The sequence below is a fragment of the Rhinatrema bivittatum genome, chromosome 1 (genome assembly GCF_901001135.1).
Source record: "Rhinatrema bivittatum chromosome 1, aRhiBiv1.1, whole genome shotgun sequence".
Lineage (NCBI taxonomy): Eukaryota > Metazoa > Chordata > Amphibia > Gymnophiona > Rhinatrematidae > Rhinatrema > Rhinatrema bivittatum.
In genome coordinates, this window is record NC_042615.1 from 520,013,432 (window position 1) to 520,032,203 (window position 18,772).

At 42.4% G+C, this 18,772-nt stretch overlaps 1 long non-coding RNA gene across 1 annotated transcript in view; it reads right to left on the reverse strand.

The window, feature by feature from the left end:
* Window positions 1-5,394: 5,394 nt before the first annotated feature.
* LOC115097106 overlaps window positions 5,395-18,772 on the reverse strand; it is a 77,079-nt gene continuing 63,701 nt past the window's right edge. The window contains exon 4 of the long non-coding RNA XR_003858208.1: window positions 5,395-6,029. This is a non-coding gene — a long non-coding RNA (uncharacterized LOC115097106). The remainder of the gene's footprint in view (window positions 6,030-18,772) is intronic.

The window sequence follows — 18,772 nt, forward strand, 5'->3', positions numbered from 1 at the left end:
ATATCGGTCAGTCAGGTCTCCTAGAAAAGCACTTGTAATCTCTGACCCTGTAGGTTATAGGAATTTCCTCTCACTCCACTGAGTGCTTCCTCCTTATCGTGACTTCCTAACTTAAATGTATATTTTTTCCTATTGATCCCCTCTGAATCCAGGGCACATTGGGAGCCTGCCCTCTTCTCTCAGCCAGAGAGAAGCACCATCTTAGACAAAGATGTAAGCCATCAATCTATACACCTCATCCCTTTATTCTCATGGAAGAATTATCCTTTTTTATACTAGCATTTGAAGAAGAAGTTATAATAAAAGGACTCAGTGATTGTCTATTCAGCATCTTGATTTCATCTCAGTTTATAGTAAATTTTCTATGTTTTCTTCAGTTACTCTGTAAATAAACATTTTGGAAATTAAGAAGTTGGTCTTCCTTCAATACTTAAGTCAAATACAGAGTTTAACTACTTGTCAAACAAACAACACAGTGCATTTGGATAGCATCAAAGCCACATGTGATTAAATAGAATTGGATGCTAAATCAGAATGCTACGGCCTTTCAATGTGGTAATGTTTGGTATGAAGGAAACCAAGAGGGTGTCCTGTATTCTGAGGATGTTTCGGCGGCCATTATAGAGGGGAATGTGTCAATGTGATGCTTCATTTATCACTGGTGTTCTGGCATCACTCATTGCAACAGAGGAGTTGTTTAAAAGAGGTTTATGAATCCTTAATTTTGAAGTTAAATATTGCTAAACATCCTCTCGATCAAATACCGATAACCTCTTTAAAAACAATTGCTCATACTATTGCAAAACCCATTGCCGCAGTAGTCAATCTATCTTTAACAGAAGGCCTTTATCCAGATGTATTAAAAAATGCAATCATTAAACCTATTCTGAAAAACGCTAAGCTTGACGCTACACATATTGCTAATTATAGACCTATATCTAATTTATCATTTATATCAAAACTGATTGAGAAAGTTGTACGACAACCAGATGATTATTTGGAATTGCATAATATTTTATTTCCAAACCAATTTGGATTTAGAAAACATTTTAACACCGAATTGCTTTTAATCTCTCTATCCGATACTTTCTTAAGGGGTTTTGACTTGGGTCAAAATTAACTGTTAGTTTTGTTAGATATGTCGGCTGCCTTTGATACGGTTGATCACCGTATTCTTATAACACGATTGAAAACAATAGGAATACAGAATTCCGTTCTAGATTGGTTCACATCCTTTCTAAGCAATCACAGTTTCCAAGTAAAAATAAAAAATACCCTCTAATACTTTTCCACTAGTAACTGGCATCCCACAGGGTTCTACTCTTTCTGCAACTTTGTTTAATATTTATCTTTTACCTGTTTGCCACTTTTTATCAGGGTTAGGCCTTAACTTTCATATATATGCTGACGACATTCAGTTTCTTGTACCTATTAAAGATTCTTTAGATCAGGCAGTAAAGACTGTTTCAATGTATTTAGATATGATTAATCAGCTACTTGTACCCCTGAAATTAATTTTGAATACCAATAAAACTGAGATACTATTCTTAGAACGCAAATCCACAACAAGGGTTCTTCCGTCCGTTTCGCTTAAAAATAATGTAGAGATACACCCATGCACTTTTGTTAGAGACCTTGGTGTTACAATTGATACAGAACTTGGGATGAAAAAGCATATTGCGTTAAAAGTTAGAGAAGGTTATTATAAACTGCTTACCCTTCGTAAGATGAAACCTTTGGAGCGGATTTTCAAACACTACGCGCGTGGGTACTTTTGTTCACGCCACCGGCACGAACAAAAGTACACCAGATTTTATAAGATACGCGCGTATCTTATAAAATCCGGGATCGGCGCACGCAAGGGGGTGCACATTTGTGCAACCTGCGCGCGCCGAGCCCAGCACGGCCTGCCTGTTCCCTTCGAGGCCGCTCCGAAATCGGAGCAGCCTCGGAGGAAACTTTTCTTCGCCCTTCCCCCACCTTCCCCTCCCTTCCCCTACCTAACCCCCCCCCCCCCCCCGGCCCTATCTAAAACCCACCCCCGAAACGCCGCGGCACGCCCCCGAAACTCCGCGTCATTTCGGGAATGCCCCCGGACACGCCCCCTCCCTCCCCGTTTCGAAAGCCCCGGGACTTACGCGCGTCCCGGGGCTTTACGCGCGCCAGCGGCCTATGCAAAATAGGCGCGCCGGCGCGCGCAGGGGTTTTAAAATCCGCCCCTTTGTTAGCACCAACAGAATTCAGAACAATTTTACAATCTTTGATTTTATCAAATATAGATTACTGTAATGCATTATTGCTTGGACTACCTAATTGTACCATTAGACCGCTACAGGTTCTACAGAACGCTGCAGCACGCATATTAACTGGAACAAGAAAATGTGAACACATCACTCCTGTACTAATATCTTACACTGGTTACCTATAAAATATCGTGCGCAATACAAGGTAGCTTGCATCCTACACAAGATATTATATGGAAATAACATAGAATGGTTAAATTATTCGATACATCTGCATGTTCCACAGAGAGACCTTTGATCTAGCAATAAAGGTCTCCTATCAGTACCAACTATTAAGTCAGCAAGGCTCAGCGAGGTTCGTGACAGATCAGTCTCTATCGCAGGCCCCAAGTTATGGAATACACTGCCAACAGACTTAAGATTGCAAACAGACATCAAGAAATTTAAAACAGATTTGAAGACGTGGCTTTTTACATGCGCACACACAGAAGCGTAATTTTAGTTAAAATTATTTTAATCTAGTTATTTTAAGATGTATTAATGTTTAAAGTTTCAAAGTTAAAGTTTTATGGTTTTATTGTTTTAACTTAATATTTTGATGTTATGATTTGACTATTAACTTGTCTTTGATTAGACTACTATATTATTGTATACAACTGTATTCTATGTACACCGTTGTGATGGTATATAAAAACCAAATAAACTATAACTATAAACTATAGCTTTTGTGGCTATGTTCCATATACCAGGAGAGCTAGTATAAGAGAGATCACTATATAGTAAGGGTGGGGGAAGTCACTGTTACCTTGATGGGTGTATTTGTGTTTTTTGTGAGAGGCAACAGTGACATCCAGTGGTCATTTAGGTAATTTGAAGAAAAAGTAAATGAAATTCTAATTCAAATGGTATTTATTTATTTATTTAACACTTTTATATACCGAGGTTCTAGTAACAATGTTACTAATCACGTCGGTTTACGTACAACATTGAAATGACTTGAATGTGAGTCTTACAGAGAACAAGGAATGAAGAACTAGGATATAACTCATTTTAAACATATTATGAAATAGATCATGTTAAATAACAGAAATAAAAAATGCAAGGGATTAGGGTCAAAAATGTAACATGTGATCAATTGTTGTCTAGAGAATTGTAAGTAGCATCTAGGATTATTAAGCAGTGGGAGATAAACTGAATTGACCAAGGTGGGTAGGAGTGAGTAAAGACAAAGTCATGCGTAGGCTTGGGTGAAAAGCCAGGTCTTGAGTCTTTTTTTGAAGGTAATTGGGCATTGTTCGAGCCTAAGATCTGAAGGGAGAGAGTTCCAGTGGTTCGGGCCCGCTGTGGAGAAGGCTCTTTTGTTTGAAAATGTTTTGATTGGAGGAATTTTTAGAGAGCCTTTTTGTGCAGATCTCAAAGGACGGGAGGATGAATACAGCTGCAAAGGGATCCTGAGATCAAGAGGGGAAGTTTTGTAGATAGATTTGTGGATGATTGAAAAAGTTTTGTAGAGGATTCTATATTTTATAGGGAGCCAGTGGAGATTTTTTAAAATTGGTGTAATGTGGTCCCTTTTGTTTTATTTTATTTATTTATTTATTTTATTTCTATAATGTATTTCTATATTTATTTTATTTCTATAATGTAGGGCGCTGTCCTCAACAGGATTTCTTCCATTTTGTGACTACTGCAAGAATCTCCTAAAATTTAGGTCCTATATCTTATTTATATTTTTTCCAAATTAAAATGATCAACCTAAAACATTAACTTTTATAGCAAGCCATCATCTATGTAATTGCATATTCACAAAGTAACACAGACGATAGCATAAAAAGACAAACCGGCCCATCCAGCTTGCCCAGTTAATCCTGTCCACACTGTGGCATGGTTTCTCTTCAAAAGAATAGATACAGACCCTCCTGGCAGAAGGGCCTCTACGGGAACAGTTCTTACAGTCCAGTTTTTGGTGAAGAAGGGGACCGCAAAATACTTCCTTCCCAAATCAGATGGAAAACTCAAACTTGCCAAAAACACTGGATCTTAACTACAGGTCTCTGCAACCTCCTCTTGATGGGCAAAGGGGTGTACAGATCTCTCTTGCACCTTTGGAGAGGGGATTTCAGTTTCCCAGAAGGTGCAGGTTAAAAACAGCAAAATCTTTATTACATTGAGAAAAATGGAAAAAACAACTCTCTAATCCTTTCTCCCCTTCAGCCTATCACTAAGACTGGCAGGGCAGTGTCGCTCCTTCTCTGTGCTAGACTGGGGGTCTAACTTGGAAAATACACTGAATACACATCTTTCCTTCATGAAAGCAAAACTAATCTGCCTCTCACTCCTAACTCCTAACCCCCCATCATAGACTTAAAGCTATCCATTCTAGTAAGCCTCAGAGAGAGGTGATATTTGGAATGGTATATCCCTGTAGATGACTAACTATGGTCTGGGAGCTAGGGCCATCTAGAGGAGACCTCATAGTCTCTACAGTTGCCACCACCCCCCCCCCCCCCCCCTAAAAAAATGTGGAGATGGGATACGTCCACAGATTTTTCAGATACTTAACAACAAACATACATTAACAATTGATGGTAACATTTAGTCTAACCACTTGGGGGAGTGCTAACCCCAATGTAGTCTATGACATGCATAGACTATAGACTTACAATTTAATATTATAGTTCAGACAATAACCCACCACACAGAATATTGTCCACATCCCCCTTATTCTCAGTTCCTTGGGAAGAAGAACCTCAACCTTATGAAGATGGGATGGAATCATCCTCGACAAATTGAAATACCTTAATTTGAGGGTCTCAAAAAGGAAGACCTCAAAACAACAGGCTCCCTTAACCTCTTCCTCCCAAAGGGGTGAGGAACTACAGGCTCACAGCTCCTTCCACCAACTGTGGATACAGGAGCATCAAGGATTAAGGAGGGCTTGGTCCCATCCCAGATACAACCCATACCAGCAGCAGGGAACAATTACAGTAAAATTTCAAAAAATGTTCAGTGGTGCATTTCCAGAAGGGAATGCAGGACACCATCAACACTTATCGTTTACCTTTTTGGGCACCAGAAGGATAGCCCAACACAGCAGTGGAAATGTGCTTGAACCCATGCCCTTAACCTTATACCAGCACATGGGAATATTAAATAACATGCTAAGTGAGGGATTTTATGGCCCAAGCTAAAATGTACTCTCATGCCCAGTTTGTACAAGCTTTAATATAAAACCACTTTCCTTCACATAATATATTTCCTCTTTGAGTTCTACAGTAGGGCAAATCTTACAACCACAAAATTTCTCTTCATGCTCTCTCTGCAAACTCATTTTGAATGGCCTGCAAAAGGAAAAGTTAGTTCTATATGGCAAGACACAGGACACAGATGACTTAAATGTTAGCAGCAATGGCTGGATTCCAATGAGAAGCAGCCAACCTGGAAGAGAATACTTAGCAAATACATTACATAAATAAATCAAACACCACTTTTTTTCTGTTTTTCAATTTTTCTTCATGACATTTGCTGTTTTTGTCATGTAACAATAAAAGGGGTTTTTTTTTTCATAGAAACAAACAAATAAAACACAGGACATTTCACCCTCTTCTTCAAAGGAAATGTCCATAATTAATGTAACCAAGCTGTGCAGGCCTTCTTGTCTTCTAGGCCACTTGAACTGGCCAGGCCATCTAGTTGCTAGAAGATGTCCTCCTGAACACATTGAGGGACAGTTGACAGTTCATAGAGCTTAATTTTTCGACCTCAACAGGCCAACTGGAACTTCATCTGAAATGAGAAACAACAACAAAAAAACAGGCAGTGCAGAACACAACTCTAGTGCTCATGTAAGGGCAGACACCTCCACTGCTGGCAGGATCTACTTCTTCTTTTCCGAGCTTTGCCACCTCATAATGATCGAGACTAGGTTTAGTCACTGTTAACCCCTTTGGAAGGAAGCACCTGATCCTATACTTACATTGGTCACCTCTTTTTATTTGCTATACTATGGTGTGCTTATGGACATTCCTGCCTATCTTGAGCTCTGCCATCTTTCGGTCAATTGCCCTTTGGTTGTCAGGTTGTTCCCTCCCCCTCGCAGGGGGAGGGAACAACCTGACAACCTGACAACCAGGAGCCATTGCGTCTTGTATTACACATTTATTAGCATATTCTACCAGCAGGTTGTCCTGATTTTCTTCCATAAAGTTCAGGGATGCACAGATACTACAAAACAAACATCCCTTGTACTTTTTGGCAAATGATTCTCTCTCAGTACAGACTGCTTTTTTTGGACCAGGTTATTTGAAGGCACCCAAGACTGGTCCCGTACTGCAACTGATAGAGGCTGATTAAAGAGTTCATCATCCACCCCAGGATCAGGCAGGCCAGAAATGTCACTGCCTTCTGAAGGAGGCCCCCCCTTAGAGGGAAATGGTGACCCACTTGAGGGCAGCGACCCCTCTCATGAGGAAACCTCCGAACTAGATCTTGAAAAAGGGATCTCCATTGCCATGAGACACAATTCTTGAAAGGTCTTCAGGTCTTTCATGATCAGATTGCATTTGGGAATGATAAATGTGCATATCTCCCGAGCCTGCCTAGGAGTAATAGCCAGGCTCCATTCTTTTTTCAGGGTGATAGTGTCAGATTATCTAAAAATAACAGAGCAATATGACAAGGCAGTGGCTAAGGCCAGAAGAATGCTGGGCTGTATCAAAAGAGAACATAACTAGCAGAAAAAAGAAGATGATATTGCGCCCATAGAGGTCATTGGTGAAGCCTCATCTGGAGTACTGTGTTCAGTTCTGGAGACCATTTCTTAAAAAGGATAGAGACAGGCTCAAAACAGTCCAAAGAAAGGCAACCAAAATGGTGTGAGGTTGTGCATCAAAAGCCATATGAGATGAGATTGAAGGATCTAAATATTTATTCCCTGGAGAAGAGAAAGGACAGGGGGATATGATCAGTGTCAGTGGAAGGGTTTCCAGCTGCCCTAGGCGGTGATGTCATCACATGATTTCTCTCTCTCTCTCTCTCTCGCTCAAGTCGCACACAACAAACGACCCCAGCTCCTCAAAGAAATACATTCTCCAAATCAGAAAATGCCCTCCAGCTCCTTGCCTCACCCGTGCCACTTCTCATCTCGTTCGTCTTTTCAAAACTGCCACCCTGCCCATTTCCAGCACCCTAGGTCACCACCTACCCCACCTAATGCTTCTGCCAGTCCTGGATATGATACAGACATTTAAATACTTGAAGGGTATAAATGATGCATGGGAATCGAGCCTTTTCCAGTAGAAGTAAAGCTGTGGAAATAGGGGTTATAATATGAAAACCCAAGGGGGTAGACTCAGAAACAACATTTTTTATTCTCTCTACCACTCCTACTTCAATACTGCCTCCAATTTTTTTTTACTCTTTTTTAGCAGGATTAATAAAGTGTGCACTAGTATTAGAAAATGCAGGTTAGCTTTATCCCATCATCCTATTTTTTCTGAAACCCCCCCCCCCGGGTTTGCTTTCCAGAGGGGTAAACATTTATGAGACCTTTTGGTCTCTCTCTCTTCCATGTTTACTTCACCCATATTTATTCAAACTAACTATAGGGAACACTTCCCTTATAATCAATGTGCAGCAAGTCAATTTTCTGATTCCTGGACCCAGTTTCGTCACCTGTCCACCACCAAAGTTTATATTCTTCACACTTACTCAGATTCTACAACTTCTGGTATAGTATACATTGTCAGTTGTCCTTGTCTTATGTTGGGAAAACTATGAGGAAACTTAAAACTGAATCTTTGAACATCCTTCTTGTATTCTTCACTCCATGGATAAGGCACTGTTGGTCTCTCACTGGAATGTCATGAATCATCTCATCACTGATCTAAGGTTTTTTGCACTTGAAGTGGTTACTAGTCCTTTTCGAGGTGGGGATTTTTCCACCCTTTTGGTCCTGCGTGAACAACACTGAATATTTGGACACTCTAATGCCCTGTGGATTCAATAAAGAGATTGAATGATCAGTTTTTACCTGAGTAACTAGACATTTTAACTTAGAAGTTAAAATGTCAGGCGTACAAGCACAAGGAGGAATATTAGAAGAAAAAATGAAGAAGAATTCAGAATTCAGAAAAATGTTCCCCTGTTTTAATTGGCTATTATTCATCCCCTTACTGGCTACTGCTCCTTATTTCTGATTGGCTGTCTCTATTTGCTACTTTCTGCTCTTTAGATCATCGGTTTCTGTAATATATAAAATGGTTCATTACCTTTGAACACTCTTTATTTACTGATTTGTGACCTTTAAAATTGTGTACTACCTTTTGTGAACTTTGTAACTATGGGATCAACTAGTCAGCTCTCAATATCATCGGCTCAGCTTACTATTTCTCTGTTCTAATTGGTTGCCTTCACATGTCCTCTGATTGGTCACTGTCCCTACTTTTTAATTGGCTGCTATGGTTTGGTGCCCTTCTGTTGTTCAAATAATCGGCATTTTCTGCATTGCATTTTGTTCATGTAAATTACGCCCTGTCAGCCCTCTTTAAAGGTATGTACATATTTGTTAAGATATACGTAGTTTATTTTCATGTTTATTTTTGTATTGCTCAGCTTGGTTTAGCCCTTTTTGATTTGCAACTTCAGCTTGTTTATCTTTTATTTTATATATGTTCTTGTTAAAGACTGTTTGGTCATCCCTGTCCCTCCCAATGCAAATAAGGCTCATGTTGGAAAACTCATTGTGGAATACAAACTTGAGTTTTTGAGCTTGATTTAGATGTTTACATGCTTGCTGTCTTTGCACCAGATTGTGGACTGTCTAAAAAGTCTTCATCAAATTATTTTGAAATGACTGCTGCATGATTGAAGTTTTTGGCAAATCATAAATCTACTCTGGAACACACCCTTTCTTTGACTGTATTCATTTGTGTGTGTGACTTGCTTGCATGATTTCTGGTCTCCAATGTATGCAAATTTATCTCATGCATATTCATTGTAGATATCCTGACAATAACACTGGCTGTGAGGTCACTAAGATAGGTTTCAGAAGCCCTGGTCCAGTGGGCATTAGAAACTTTACAATGCACCTCTGTGTCACTTCAGGGTATCAGCCCTGAAGAAACGTCTGGAGAAGTGTGTACCCAATTGGTGCCACTTGGAATAAGAAAAGAGAGAGTCACCCATCTGGTGCTCACCCAGAAAACTCAAAGAAGTTAGTGCCTACTCTGCACATTGAGGAAGAAAGAAATGGAGATAACAGCAGAGACTAAGCAGTGGATCTCAAAACGAAAGGGGAATCCTGTGTAGGCAGGAGGAACCCAGATATCCATCCCAGGGAGAGCCCTACAGTTCAAGTGGGAATAGAGAAAATCCCAAGAGAGTAATCCAGAGAATGTACAGATTACCAGACTGAATGTTTTGTTTAGCCATGTCTTATGGATGCCACCCCAAAGAAATGTACCTGTTGTCTAGTTTTTTTAACTGAAGTTTTTTCCAGTATAATTTATGTTGTGTTGGAACACCATTACAGAGTGAGGAAACTTTATTGAAGAAACAAGGAGCAATATTGGACAACCAAAGGGCTTGAAGTAGTGCTTCCCCTCTGTTGGAAGAACCTTGTAGAGTAATTCCCCTTGCTCACTGAGGACATGAGAGCTTGTGCTACATAAGGGTGATAAGGTTCCTGAGGGTCTACATTTTATAATCTATTTAAAGTTAGTGTACACATAGTGAACCCTTGGGCTATGATGAGGTTGGTGCAGCCTATGGAGTGAACCCTGTAGGCTCTCAGCAACAGCTTCTGCTATAGCAGCCCCTTTCCCCACAGGTTGAGACCTTGGGTTCCAGGGGCCAGCAGGACTTAGGCGAGGGTCTCATGAGGTAGGGCTTAGGTGAAGGTCCAGGACCAGGCAAGGATCAAAGGCAGGTGGCAATCAGAATAGACAGAGTCCAGCAAGGGTCAAAGGAAGGCAGCAATCAGGATAGTCAAAGTCCAGGCATGAAGTCAGAGGCAGGCGGCAATCAGAGTAGTCAGAGTCCAGGCAAGGAATCAGAACCAGTGGTCAGTCTGAAGAAAGATGAGGAGGCAACAGAGAGAACTGACATGGAAGGACTGACAAGAAGATGAGGAAAGTAGATACGATGAGGCTGGGCTGATGGGAGAGATGAGGCAATGATGGATGAGACAGAGCAAGCTGGAGAGACAAGGCAAGGCTGGACTATGCAGGGCAGGCTGGAGAGACTTGTTGCTAAGGCAAGGTAGGGAAGTCCAGGGAGTCCTTAAATAGGGCAAGCTTGCTGGCATCATCTCAGTGCGCCATGGGCTTTTAAATGCCAGCAAATCAGGTACATGCACACCTAGGAGTAGGATGAGATAGCATGGCACTACAGCGTTCCAGGTCTCTCTCGGCGACAGTGATGCTGGGTGGCATCCAGGCCGCGACAAGATGCTAGGGTGAATTTGGCAGCCTGCGAGTCTCTCCCATGAGCCACCAAACGCAACACACAGTTAGTTATTTCATGCCAGGAAATTGAAATACATATTATATGTATTATAATATTTTGTTACTGTTTTTAATGTTTTGATATGTATTTATGTATAAATGTTTTATGCTTTTTTTAATGTTTTGACATTTGTCTTATGTTTTAATGATTTTATGAGTATTTTAATGGAATTTTGATAGATGATCTATACATTTCAAATAAATAAATTATATCATGCATCCTAAATTATATATTCTAGTATGTAAACTGCTACAGTCAGGAAATATGTTCTGGGGAGTCCCATGATGTCTATGGACTGAGCAATCACAGAGCAGCTTAGCGCCAAGTAAACTCCCTTCCTCTACAACCAAATTATGACTAAAGCCAATTAATTCTTTGAATATTGTGCAAGCTGGTGAGTTTAAGTGTATGTACAAATTTGTTTTGAGGCCTAAAAAAGGAATGGTACCTAAATCTGTGAAAAAGAAAGCTAAAGAGAAAAGCAAAGTTGGGGAAATAAAAAGAAAGTACTCCAGGGACAGTGGGAGAACCAAAAAAATGATGAGAATGTAAACTGCACTTCCTCTATTTCCTATATAGAGTTTTCTATCTGAGGGGTAGACCGGGACCCTGGGTGTTCTTCGGGGGATTTACGCCTCCCTCCGGGAGGCGTAAATCCCCCGACAAAGGTAAGGGGGGGGTTTAGACAGGGCCGGGCGGTTGGGTTAGGTAGGGGAAGGGAGGGGAAGGTGAGGGGAGGGCAAAGGAAAGTTCCCTCCGAGGCCGCTCCGATTTCGGAGCGGCCTTGGAGGGAACGGGTTAGGCAGCGCGGCTCGGTGCGCGCCGGCTATACAAAATCAATAGCCTTGCGCGCGCCGATCCAGGGATTTTAGTGGATACGCGCGGCTCCGCGCGTATCTACTAAAATCCAGCGTACTTTTGCTTGAGTCTGATGCGCAAGCAAAAGTAGGCTGATCGCGCTTCTTTTAAAATCTACCCCTTTGGGGTAGATTTTCAAACCGCGCGAATTGGCGTACTATTGCTGGCGCATCAGGCGCCAGCAAAAGTACGCTGGATTTTAGTAGATACGCGCGGAGCCGCGCGTATCCGCTAAAATCCAGGATCGGCGCGCGCAAGGCTATGGATTCTGTATAGCCGGCGCGCGCCGAGCCGCGCAGCCTACCTCCGTTCCCTCCGAGGCCGCTCCGAAATCGGAGCGACCTCGGAGGGAACTTTCTTTTGCCCTCCCTTCCCCTACCTAACCCACCCGCCCGGCCCTGTCTAAACCCCATCCTTACCTTTGTCGGGGGATTTACGCCTCCCGGAGGCGTAAATCCCCGCGCGCCAGCAGGCCACTAGCGCGCCGGGACGCGACCTGGGGGCGGGTCCGGAGGGCACGGCCACGCCCACGGACCGCCCCGGGCCGTAGCCACGCCCCCGTGCCCGCCCCCGGAACGCTCCCGACATGCCCCGAAAACGCCACGCGCTTCGGCCCCGCCCCCGACACGCCCCCCTCCGAAAACCCCGGGACTTCCGCGAGTCCCGGGGCTCTGCGCGCGCCGGTAGGCCTATGTAAAATAGGCTCACCGGCGCGCAGGGCCCTGCTCGCCTAAATCCGCCCGGATTTGGGCGGATTTAGGCGAGCAGGGCTCTTAAAATCCGCCCCTTTATGATCTAAATTATCTACCATTACTGAGGCAAGTTCGGAATGATCTTAAATTATGATTTCTCTTTCAAATCTCTTGCGTTTGGTGGTCCATGGGCTTCCACTGCGAACTGATGCACTTATCCCTCTAGCTGGGCCTCACTCATCATTCCAATGCCACCAGAATGCCTGGCTCTCTATTTCGGCGGGAGGCTGTGCCTCAATAGGGCAGGACATCACCGAAGTTATACATTCCTGGTGGCAGAACGCCTGGCTTTCCCTAAGGTGCGCACTTCTTCCTTGTCTCAACAGGTCTCACTACAATTTAGTAATGAGAGTTGCTTCAGTATTCTTAGTCTTCAGAGCCTATAATCCTCATCTTCAGTTCCAGCATTCTTGTCTTCAGGTCTTCAGTTTATCTTTATCTCCTTGCTCCCCACCTGTTCTTCTCCTTGTCTTTCTGCCTTGCCTAACCACTCCTCCTCCCCTTCAACTTGATACCAGGTATTGACCTTGGCTTGATGATTTCTGGACACTCCTGACCGTCGCCTGCCACTAATCACCACATGTACCTGGACAATCCTGACTGCCGCCTGTCACCAACCACTGCCTGATCCTGGATACTTCTGACTGCCTCCTGCCACTGACCATTTCTTCTACCAGATTCACCTGACCTGTCTCTTCTCTGACCAAGGGAACTTGTTCCAAATAAGTCTTTTGCTGTTCCTCTATGGGCCATCTGTACATCTCATTCTTTTGTGCCTTCAATTTTGAATGGTATTCCCAGTTTCTAGGAAGCTCTCCTCTCTCCCCACTCTGGAATAAGCTGGACCTGCCTCCCATTTCTCTAAGGCAAATTTCTCATTATGGCCCTCTGGCTTAATGGGGTGGGCCAACTTTTCAGGGAAAATACTTTTATGGATAATAAAAGTTATAAGAAAAAAAGTATTGTCTCTCTAATTTCCCAGTGTTTCAATATTTACAACTTAAAAAGTGGGCCCTTCAAACTCCAATACTGTCACAGTACAACAGAGGTTTATCTGTCTTTGAAAAATTGATACTTAATTCTATGTCTTGATTAGATTGCAATCTTTTTTGAGCAGGGATGTCTCTTATGTGTTGTTTGTTCACTGCTGCATATGTCAAGTAACGCTTTAGAAATGTTAATTAGTAGTAGTAGCAATAGTACTTTTAAAAACAAATGTTTAATTTACGTTATCTATAAATTACTAATGGGGCATCCAACCACAGTGCAGTTGCCATCCTTAAGGGGGCTTGGAAAAAGGATCTGGGGCTCAGTTTGAGTAATGATGAGTGGGATGAGATTTTCTTAAGCTTCATGAGGGGAATTCTGTCAGTGCTTCCATTCAGGAGCCTTGATACGCAATTTTATACTATTGGTATCTTATCCCTCTGAAGCTCCACAAAATGGGGTACAATAGGGATCTGTCTTGTTGGCGTAAGTTTGGGGGTGGGGGCTCTTTCTTTCAGGTTTGGTGGAAATACTCCGTTATTACAATCTTTTGGTCTGAAGTAATTTTGTGGATTGATAAAATTAAACTTCACCTGGACCCTGCAGTTGCACTCCTTGGCCATAACTTGCAAGCTTATTGTTCAAACTTTATCAGACACCCTTTGCTGACTGTTCATATGTTAGTGGCGGTAAGGCGCTTTATTGCACTACATTGGTGCACCCTAATCTTTCCCTACCTCACCTCACCACCTCACAGAGAACATCACCGGCCACTCAGCGCAACTGGCGCTGACCCATCAGTGTCACTGAGCCACCCGGAACCCGCCAAGAGCCCAGAGGACGCTTCCCTGCGCTCTTCCCCCACACGGCCTGGAGACCCGCCCCTCGACGATGTCACCGGCAGCACCGAGGGAGACTTGAACGCAGGCATGGGCCTGCCTTTCCCTACCTCACCTCGCCACTTCGCCGAGAACATCATCGGCCACTCAGCGCGACTGGCACTGACCCATCAGGGTCACTGAGCCACTCGGAACCCGCCGAGAGCCCAGAGGATGCCTCCCTGTGCTCTTCCCCCACGCGGCCTGGAGACCCGCCCCTCGACGACATCACCAGTGAAGCCGAGGGAGACTGGAACACAGGCGAAGGCCCAAGGCTATGCGCACCAGGCGTCGCATGCTTGGTGCGCCCCTTTATGCTGCCCCCTTTGAGCCGCCCCTCCCAGCAGGTTACCTCATTGATAACAGAAAACAGACAAACTCAGACATATCCTCCTCTACTATCATCCTCCACCCACTTCCGAACTAGAAACTGTAAGTAACTTCATCAGCCTGCCCTCTTCAGAGCCTTCTCAATCTTGTCCAAACCATCACTCCACAACCTAAAACCCCTGACGACTCCCATAAGCCCTTCCCGACGGACCAAACCACACATCATCCCCTCCCACCTCCCCCGCCCCCTCAATGCCATCAATGCCTCCAAGATCTATAAAACTCCTACAGAACACTAATACCTGCCCCTATTGTGCCCCCATGTGCGACTCATCCTAACCATCCAAACTTCAAGATCCTCATCTGCAACACCTCTCTTTCAAACATCTGTAACTCTTCAACAGCCATGGAAGCAAACCCTATACCAATGATCAAAAAACATTCACCCAACGACAGAAAACCCTGCTACAGGAGACTGGCAATTCAACCAAGATCACTAATTTCAATCATGATCACCCCTCTACTCCAGTTACTTGGACTATCTTTCTTCTCATTATTACTATTCAATGCCCAATAACTAACAAAAAAGACCCCCATACTAAATGACATTCTACTAGACCAAAACCTGATATATGTGCCATCACCAAAACATGGCTCAAACAGACACAGTCCTAATCAACCAACTACCAACTCACCTCTATGATATCCTCTCCATTCCGAGGAACAAAAGAAAAGGAGGTGGCCCTCTCTTAGCCGCAAAGAAAGAACTCAGACTTCTGCTACAACCCACCCATTTAGCACTATGATTTGAAATAGCCCTCTTCAAATCCAAACAACTTCAAGTCTGTCTGGTATACACCCCCCCCAGGACTTCTCGAAAGCAATGCCTCCCCCCTAATTGAGTTAATTACAGATAACATAGACATTAACATCCCAGCCATCATCTTAGGCGACTTTAACTTACACTTAGACATTTCTCCCCTATCTCTCACCTGTGAAGCTCTCCTGACCACCCTAAATGCCTAGGCTTCAAACAAATAATTAACAGCCCCACACACAAAGCAGGTCACTCCTTAGACCTAATCTTCATTAATTCACATATACTAAATTCAGAGCCACCCTCATGTACACCTATCCCATGGTCTGATCATGCGATGATTGAAGCAAATCTATCCAAAGGTCATTACTCCACCCAATCAAAGCTCCACAATCCAATTCAGAAAAGCTTGCAACACAGACAACCTGATTGAATCCCTACTAGATTCACTAAACGAACTAGACTTAACCAGCACAGAATCTGCCCTATCAACTTGGAACAACATCACAAACAAAATAGCCAACAAATACTGCCCTCTAATAACCAAAGAATTGAAGTCATCCCACAAAAATAAAAACACATGGTACTCTCCCAAATTAAAAAAAACTAAAACGCGCCCTAAGAAATGCAGAAAATAAATGGTGAAGCAACCCCACCCCATCTTTATTGACCACATACAAAGCCACTCTACACAATTATAGAACCATAATCCTCAAAACCAAATGCGACTATTACTCCAAGAAAATTCACAACTTCCAATTCAACGCCAAAGCTCTCTTCTCCTATGTTACTGACCTAACAAAGATATCTCCCCCAGCAATAACTGAAAAAGACTCCAAAGCTAAATGTAATGACCTTGCCCACGTCTTCAAAGATAAAATCACTAAGTTAATGACTAACTTCTCTTCGACAAACACAAACAAAATCACCATGCCAAAAAATCATGACGCTATCTTAGACACGTTCGAAACCACCTCCTCCTCAGAAATTGAAACCATCTTTAAAAGAATGAATCCCGCAGCACACCCAGCCATTGCAATCCCTATAAAAGCCCTAAAATCCATATCAAACACACTAGCCAAGCCCCTATTGGAAATCATTAACACATCCCTGACACACAGAGACATCCCAGTAGCAATAAAAGAAGCCATCGTCAAACCCATTTTAAAGAAACTCCATCCAAACCCCTCAGATCCAGCTAACTTCAGACCGATATCCATTCTCCCCTTCTTAGCGAAACTACTTGAAAAAGAAGTACACACCCAACTAACCGAACACTTAGAGAAACACAACATTATTATCCATCCCAATTCGGCTTTCGCAAGTTTGTCAGCACCGAAACACTACTAATCTCCCTCACCGACACAGTCCTCAGAGGTATAGATGCTGGCCAATCCTATATCCTAGCCATGCTGGACATTTTGGCAGCATTTGATACTATCAATCACAAAATCCTCCTAGACAGACTAACCAAAATTGGTCTAACTGGCACAGCCCTAAGTTGGTTTGTTTTATATCTAGAAAACAGATATTATAAAGTCAAAATAGGCAACAGCGAATCTGAACTGATTAAGCTCACTCAAGGAGTAGTCCAAGATTCATCTCTTTCATCCACACTCTTCAATATCTATATGCTTCCCATATGCAAACTTTTAATCGACCTAGGGCTCACACACTTCATCTATGCAGATGATGTCCAAATTCTAATCCCCATCACTGAATCCATCCCTAAATCACTCACCCATATGTACCTTGCCCTGAATGTGTCCGAAACCGAACTCCTAATCATATGCCACAAACTAAGTCAAAATACCTTTACCCACATCAATTCCCATCATCCTAAACAACCCATTGAACTAAATATAAGAGACCTAGGTGTAATCTTGGACAGCAAACTGAATTTTAAAAAATTAATTAATTCAACGATAAAAGACTGCTACTTTAAACTACACATACTAAAAAAATTAAGACCCCTCCTACACCACAATGATTTCTGAACCCTCCTTCAAGCAATAATCTTCTCCAAGATAAACTACTACAACTCTATACTACTGGGACTCCCAACTACTACACTCAAACCCCTCCAAATGCTACAAAATGCCACTGCCAGAGTCCTCACAAACACCCAAAGCAACTAACATATCACTCCCATTCTAAAAGACCTCCACTGACTCCCAATCCACTTCAGAATCCTCTTTAAGAGCCTAACTTCAATACACAAGATCATGCATAATCAAAACTTACACTGGATAAACCCCTCATTCAACTTTCAAACATCAAAAAGAGCCAGAAGATCCGCAAACAACTGGACCCTGCCGACACTTGCACACAAACTAGCACACCCGAACTCCACCAGGGAATGAGCACTATCAATTGCCGGACCTTCCAACTGAAACTCCATGCCCCAAGAGCTAAGACTAGAGCCCAGCTCACAAAACTTAAAAAAAAAATTGAAAACCTGGTTGTTCAAGCAGGCCTTTCCATAACCACCACCACCACCCCATCGATCAATCAAGCCCTAAAACTCTAGCACACCCATAATATACTCCCTTGTAACTAGCTCTTCTGCCTACCAATCTTCTTAAACCATCCACATAAAGAATAACAAAAAAAAAGGGCAACACAATTAGCCATCTTCCTGCCTCACTAACCCATTTTCCCGTATATAGTTAAAATAAAGTTAACTATTGACCTTCTCTCTTCTCACCCTTAAGCTTCACCCGACTCTCTGTAATTAATCTGTCCTGAAATATTGTAATGTTGCATTTTACATTTTTAATCTTGAGATGTAATTTCTTTTTCTCGTTCTAATTTCCATGTGTTCATACTTGATCAATGTAAACCGATGTGATATGCAAATGAACGACGGTAGAGAAAAGTGATAAATAAATAAATAAATAAAATAATCTCTTTATGCTTTCAAAATCTCGGGCACATTTGTTCCATGGAATTATTGACACACGTGTGAGAGATCCTACCCTGAGGTTACGAAGATTTGGAAACCCTTTTTAAATTCTGATGAGGTTGGAGGTTTGGATCCATCCATGAGGTAACCATTGATGATTTATTGGTTTCTTGCTGACTTATACTTTTTCAACCTCGTTTCTCATTTTCTTTTTCTCTCTTGTTTTCTTGGTTTTGTTTATGATGGTTACATTTTGGGCTGTTTTGGATTTGCTTGGGAGAAAGTTGGTTGTTTCTCTTTGTTCAATCTTTTGTTTATTGTCTTGGTGTATTTGAGGGCTGGGCTTAACCTGGCCTTTTCCTGATTTAAATTACTTTTTCTTCCTTATGTATAAGATTGCCTTTGGCTGTTTATTTATGTCTTTTTATGCATTGTATTTCCTGCTCAGCAATTGTACCATGTGTTATTTGTTGAGTCTGTGTTACCCTGTTTATATA